Consider the following 6,000-nt stretch of genomic DNA (forward strand, 5'->3'; position numbering starts at 1 on the left):
ACACTGGTGAACCACCACTTGCATACTTCTTCCAACCTTTTCATTTTACTGTCCATCCTCTCTACACCCAGGATCTTGTTAGGCCATTCAGATTGACATTCCCAGAGCCCTTTGAGGATATCAAAATACTTTTAAGACAGAGGTAAGGAAATATCCCACAGTCCAAAATTCTTCCAAGGCTCAGTTTTCCTGCTGGAATATACAGATGTATGTAATCTACTTCTCACTGTAATTATGATCACAAGCTTGGAAAGAAACAGCTTGGAAAAGAAGAAAGAGCCAAGGAAACAGACTGCATTGCTGGGAACAGGGGCAAAACAACAGCTCCTTTAATACATGCGACTTATTTGTCCTTCCAGAACAAAGTAATTTTAATTATGAAGCACAAACAGCAGTCAGTTCCATCAAAAACCTGACTTTCTTAGAGAGCGAAGAACTTTCTCCCAAGCCAAATACCATGTGCTGTATATGCATAAAGACAGCTTCTGCTACAGTATATGCCTACAGATTTCACAGTTGCATACGACCGCCAAAATCTCAACTTCTAGCAGCAAAAAACGTATGTTACCATTATTTAGCCAAGCAGCTGAAGACTGAAATATATCCTGGCTGCTCATTTTGCTGGAAAACAGTGCTTTGCTTCCTAAACCTAATCTTCTTGTCTAATCAATTGATTTTATCGTGACTGTCGGAAATACCCAAATGTATTTGGGAAACTTTAAAAAATAAACAAGGAAAGCTCAAAGCTACACATCTTCCCTTTTCCTTCTTTGAAATTTTAAGCTTCCACTCTTTCACAACAATACCCACCAGAAGACTGAAAAATCATTAGGCCTAAAGCTGCAACAAATCCATATTTTGAGGGAGGAATGGAAGGAAAGAAGGTGAGAAGGGGAAATAAAACTTCCTGGGTCATTCTAACATTTAGATCTAATTTCCTGTTTAATCAAGAATAGTAAGTAGAATAGTAAGGAAGTGACTGGAAGCTTTCTATTTATGCAACAGGCAATTTAAGAGATCTCTTTCAGGAGAATAGCTTGGTTAGGGCATGAACTGGAGACTATAAGCACAAGCTTGAAATTCACCATCCAGCCAGACAAGGCTGTATTCGAGAAGGCACCAAAGCAAGATCTGGTTTACATCACACAGCAGGGCAGTAACTGACCATGAGTCACTGATGCACTTCATCTGGCTTTTAAGGCCATCAGCACCAGATAAAAATGTTTTAGGACACATTTTACAAAGCATTTCCCAGTATAAGTTTACCTGGCTGGTTCAAATCTGCATAGAATTTTCTAGACAAAATTTTCTTCATGGCAAGGCTTCTAAGATGAAGTATCTTCTGTCTTGCAGCTGGCAAGATATTAGTGCAGCTCTCTACTGTAATCACTGAGCTAAATCAACAGGAGTTTTCCTGTGGGCTAAGCCCAAAAGGGATGAATCAGGATGAATGATTTCTGCTACCACAGCCTGGTCTGCAAGGAGTACCCAGTCCTCACAATACCCTAGGCAGAACCACATAAAACCAAGTGTATGCTAAACACAGTAGAAGAGACAAAAAAACCCTGGAAAATGTGATATGAAATATCAAGTCATGATTCTGGATTCATACTTTAAAATACTTGGTTTAGGAACGAAAAATTCTGCCGGTTTGGGTTTGTTATTATTTTTTTATGAATGGCCAAATTTTTGAAACTTATAAAGAATTCATATGCATCTTTGTGTACCTGAAAGATGGAGCAGTATGAAACCATGTGGGTCATTCCCTGGGCCATTCCCAGTAGAGGACAGGTATTTCTTTTTAAGGAAATAAGGCAACAAACCAGGTCTTTTTCATTGCTAATTTCAACAAGGACTTTATAGCTGATTTGGGCCTTGCAGCTTTCTTTCTGAAGGACTAATAGAGAATATAAACAAAAGTAAAATACCAAAACCTGCCACCTACACTAATATCTGTGCATTCATTACACTTGGTTCCTCTCAGCCATTCATTGTGGATTAGCACAACAGGCTCCCTCAGAAACTCCTTCCTCTCCACTTCGTGTACACTTAAAACCACCATAGATGTTTAAAACTCTTTCTAGAGGTACAAAACAAGCATTTAGCTTTCTAAATCTACATGGTAAACAGATTCTAAACATAAAAACTACCTGAAAAATGCACTGCTGAGATGGAAGTTAATTTTCCTTCTCCAATAAAGTTTATGAGATTTAAGTCTTCTCTGTACTAGAATAAAGAATTAATACCTGTAACATTCATGAAACAAAACTCTGAAAAAAAATTAAAAGTTTTACTAAAAAGAAGAGAGGGCAGGTTTATTGTTAAGTTAATGAAGTACTTTAAGACCTTAAGCAATGGCAAAGTCCTGATTTAAAGTGGGAAATGGTTAAGGCTTTGCAAATTGAGAACTCTGGAAGAACCTGTCATCCTCTCCTAAGGTGCAATACAGCTTTGACAGGCACATCATTTTACTAAATACAGTTATTGAATGAGAAATCCTAACCCCAAAGATCTCACAGGATTTGAGGGAGAAAAAAAATCCAAGACCTGAAACAAATACCTTGTTGAAATGCTCTGCAAATGCTCAAGAGCTGTGAACTTGATTTATATATGAAAAAAAAAATAAAACAATTAGGGCAAACTTCTGACTGACAGCTAATTTATTACAGACGTGGTGTTTAACATACAGTGTCACCCAGTCGAAATGTTAGCTAGCAGCAGTATCGCCTTTCCTTTGGAGATGGCTCAGGTTGATAAAAATGGAAAATGAGGAAATGACAATAAAAGTTCTTGAAAAATCAGTGCAAAATAGTCATTCTAGATGCAATGATACAAAACAACTTCTGAAAGAAACAGAATGGAGGTAGGGCAAGAATTTCCTCTTGCTTTGGTTCTCAAATTTCACTGTCACATCCAGCCTCTCCCCCCAGAGCTTTCCACCCCGAGGACTACAGTCTGCATGACTGCATTTGATAATACAGACTCTGCTGCTTAAATACCGTACATTTGCAGACAGTTAAAGCATGTTTTACAAAGGTACCATAAAGGGGTTTAGCAATATACACTTCCTGGGCGTGCAAGCCTGCAGCAGCTGGAAAGGGACCCTGTCCAACATGGGACAGTTTCCCACTCCTCAGCAGGATGAAAAGGAGCACACAGAGACAAGGCCTTTGTGCTGGAGCCTTTCCCAAGCTGTGGCTGCAGAGGAACGATCTGTCTGACATGTTGCAACTCAGGAAGCATGTGCAGGAAAAGGAGGAGGGGAGAGGCAGGCAGGGATTCCCCTCCAAATTTCCAGTGCTGTGCAAGAGGGACAAACAGATGTATCCAGCCAGAGAGAAATAGCAGTGGGCTGTGCACAGCCTCTCAATGATCCTATTGAACTGAGCAGTGGCACTTGGCTCCACTGCATATGACATATGCTGGGAGGGAGACAATAACAAGAAGCAATGCCCACAATCCTGCAAAACAGCTCTAAAGCTTGTGCTCCCCTCAGCCCCCAACCCAGGGAGTTTGAAGGCATTCAGAAACAGCACAAAAACTCAGCTGGAGCTCCGAATCCTTATAGAACCTTTCCTCCACACGTGCAGCACAGCCAAGCCTCCCACATCTCAGTGTGCCCCAAAATTTCGTGTTTCAAAGGAATTTCAGAGCCTTTGCTTGTTTGGGAGAAAGCAGGTTCAGAAGCCATAAGGCAGCTCCTGCAGGCTCCTCAGCATGCCACAGCATCAGTGGCACAGGCAATGCCTGCCTGCAACAGCACAGGCAGCTGCATTCTTTAGTCTGGCACCAAGGAGGAAAGCTATCATCCATTTTTAAAGTCAGATTCAGGGAACCAGCTGGGGACCAGCGATTGCCATTTCTGAAGTGCATGAAGAGGAGTGTAACCAGCCTTTCCATAGTAACGAAGATTAGCGGCCTTGAGTCTGACACTCCTCCTGCATTAAAAGATAGGAGACAAAGAGAGAGACAGGTAATTACATAGAAGGAGCCCTGGGGAAATTGCAAACTCCTTGAGAACCCTTTAGCTGGTCTGTGTGTTTCTCCTTGTCTCCGCTTCAGCTGAAGGTCCCCAAGAAACATTTGCCCATTAGATCATTAGCTTTATTGCAGAAAGTAGCCAGACAGCTGGTAGTGGCTGTTCAATAAAGACTTAGCTTGCCTCTGCACCGGCAAGAATGAGATGGAGAATGAGAAAAAGAACATCCCAAGGCACATTACCTGTCTGGAGCTTATCCTTGATATGTTAGTGTACTTAGTCAGTGTGAGGGGTCTGACAAATGAACTCTGACAAATCCTGCTGGGGCAATTTAAGACATTATTGCATTGCACTGTCTTTCAAAACCCTTCACAAATGTTAGCACCACCGAGCAATCCGGCAGGAAAACTTGTATCCTGCACTGGCCTCTCCAATTCAGAGCCTGGCAAGTTAGCATAAACCCCTTCTCAGGGCTGGATTAAGTTAAGACATCAATTCTGAACAAGAATGGCTGAGGTCTAGACAGAAGATACTGCCTCCACTACAAAGAGCATTAACATCTATTATAAAGATGGAAGAGGAAATGACATCTCAAAGTAGTGCAGCTCCTAAGCAAATACAAATCTTTAATATTAAAATACATATGCAATTTGTCTAGCAACGCACTTGAGTCTACTCATGCAGCTCACGACGCTCTATGAATCAGCACTAATTTTTTGGACTTTATATCTCCCTGACACATAAACTGAATGTCTTGCAGTGAAAAGACAGACATGCATTTTCCCATCACCAGATAACTACAAAATTAAATTTCTCTCACACACCACATTTTGCACTTCTGTCCAAAACTGGGAAAAGCCTGGAGAGTTAAAGACTTGCCACGTGTTTCAGCATTCAGAACTAGCATTGGGTTTCCAGATAGTTTCTATCTTATCTGTCAGTGATACAACCAGCCACAAAACCATGACAGACCCGAGAGATGACACCAGGTTTAAAAAACTAACCAAAACAACTTAATAACCAAACCAATCTGTATTTGCCCGATCAGATGCACATGTGTGATAATAATAAAGGAAGCACTTTGAGATATGAGTCTTCTCCAGACCTAACTCTCTGTCTTTTTATCTAAGCTGATATTCAGGGAAAGATTTAGTTAATCAGTCTGCAATACAACAGTTTTACTTTTTTTCCTCTGCAAGCATTTAAAATACATCTCATCTTCCAATTTTCTCAAGAGACAGTATCCTACACTTAGTAGTAGAGCAAGAAGTGCTCTCTAAAGCTTGTTTGCATTCCAGTATTAGAAGGGCAACCCACATGAACCAGAAGCTTGGCTAAACTTCATGTAGACAAACTTCTTCCATCACCTGCCCTTCCAGAAGGAGCAGAGCAGGCAAGACACCTTGAAAAGCAGATAACAATTACTCCTTACCTTTCTGAAGAGGCCGCCGCCAATTAGCACATTCCTGGAGCTTCTGAATCAGGCAGGAAGAAGAAAGGAGGGGAGGTAAAAAAAAAAAAAAAAAAAAAAAAAAAAAATGGGGAGGACGGAGCTGTTTTCTTCCTCAGCACAACAGTATTTCCTGAGGGGAGGAGAAAAAAAAAAGGCAGAAAAAAGGAAATAAGCATTAGCTTTCATGATTTTCCAAGAGGCTACTGATTACAACTCCTGCTTGGCAGAGCTACTTGTGCCACTATTTCTGCAGTTCTAAAATGCCAATTTAGGGTGTCCTGTATTTTCTCCATCGTCACTTTATCAAAATAGGGAATATGAATGTCAAGTCAGCCACTGCTAAGAAAAGCAAAGAGATTCCTGTCAGAATGGGAAAAAATCCCATACTAGAATGGGTTAAAGTCCAATTCAAAAATATTCTCGAGCACTTTCTCTATTATGTAAACATGCTTCAGCCAAGCTCACACCCACTTCTGTAAAAATTCAAATGAGCCACATTTACTATCAAAATAGTTGGCAAAAGGCAAATTCCAACATGCATACTGAACATACAGGTATATACTGACAT

The 6,000-nt window shown here is 40.7% G+C and overlaps 1 protein-coding gene across 5 annotated transcripts in view; it reads right to left on the bottom strand.

Moving 5' to 3' along the window:
* The window catches only part of ZMIZ1 (zinc finger MIZ-type containing 1), a 285,149-nt gene extending 279,636 nt beyond the window's left edge, over nt 1-5,513 (bottom strand). For all 5 annotated transcript variants that reach the window (XR_014590596.1, XM_083865867.1, XM_083865864.1 and 2 more), the window contains exon 1: nt 5,412-5,513. The gene's annotated coding sequence lies outside the window, so the exon portion shown is untranslated. The remainder of the gene's footprint in view (nt 1-5,411) is intronic.
* Nucleotides 5,514-6,000: the final 487 nt, after the last annotated feature.

This window comes from Zosterops lateralis, assembly GCF_965231275.1.
Source record: "Zosterops lateralis genome assembly, chromosome: 8".
NCBI lineage: Eukaryota > Metazoa > Chordata > Aves > Passeriformes > Zosteropidae > Zosterops > Zosterops lateralis.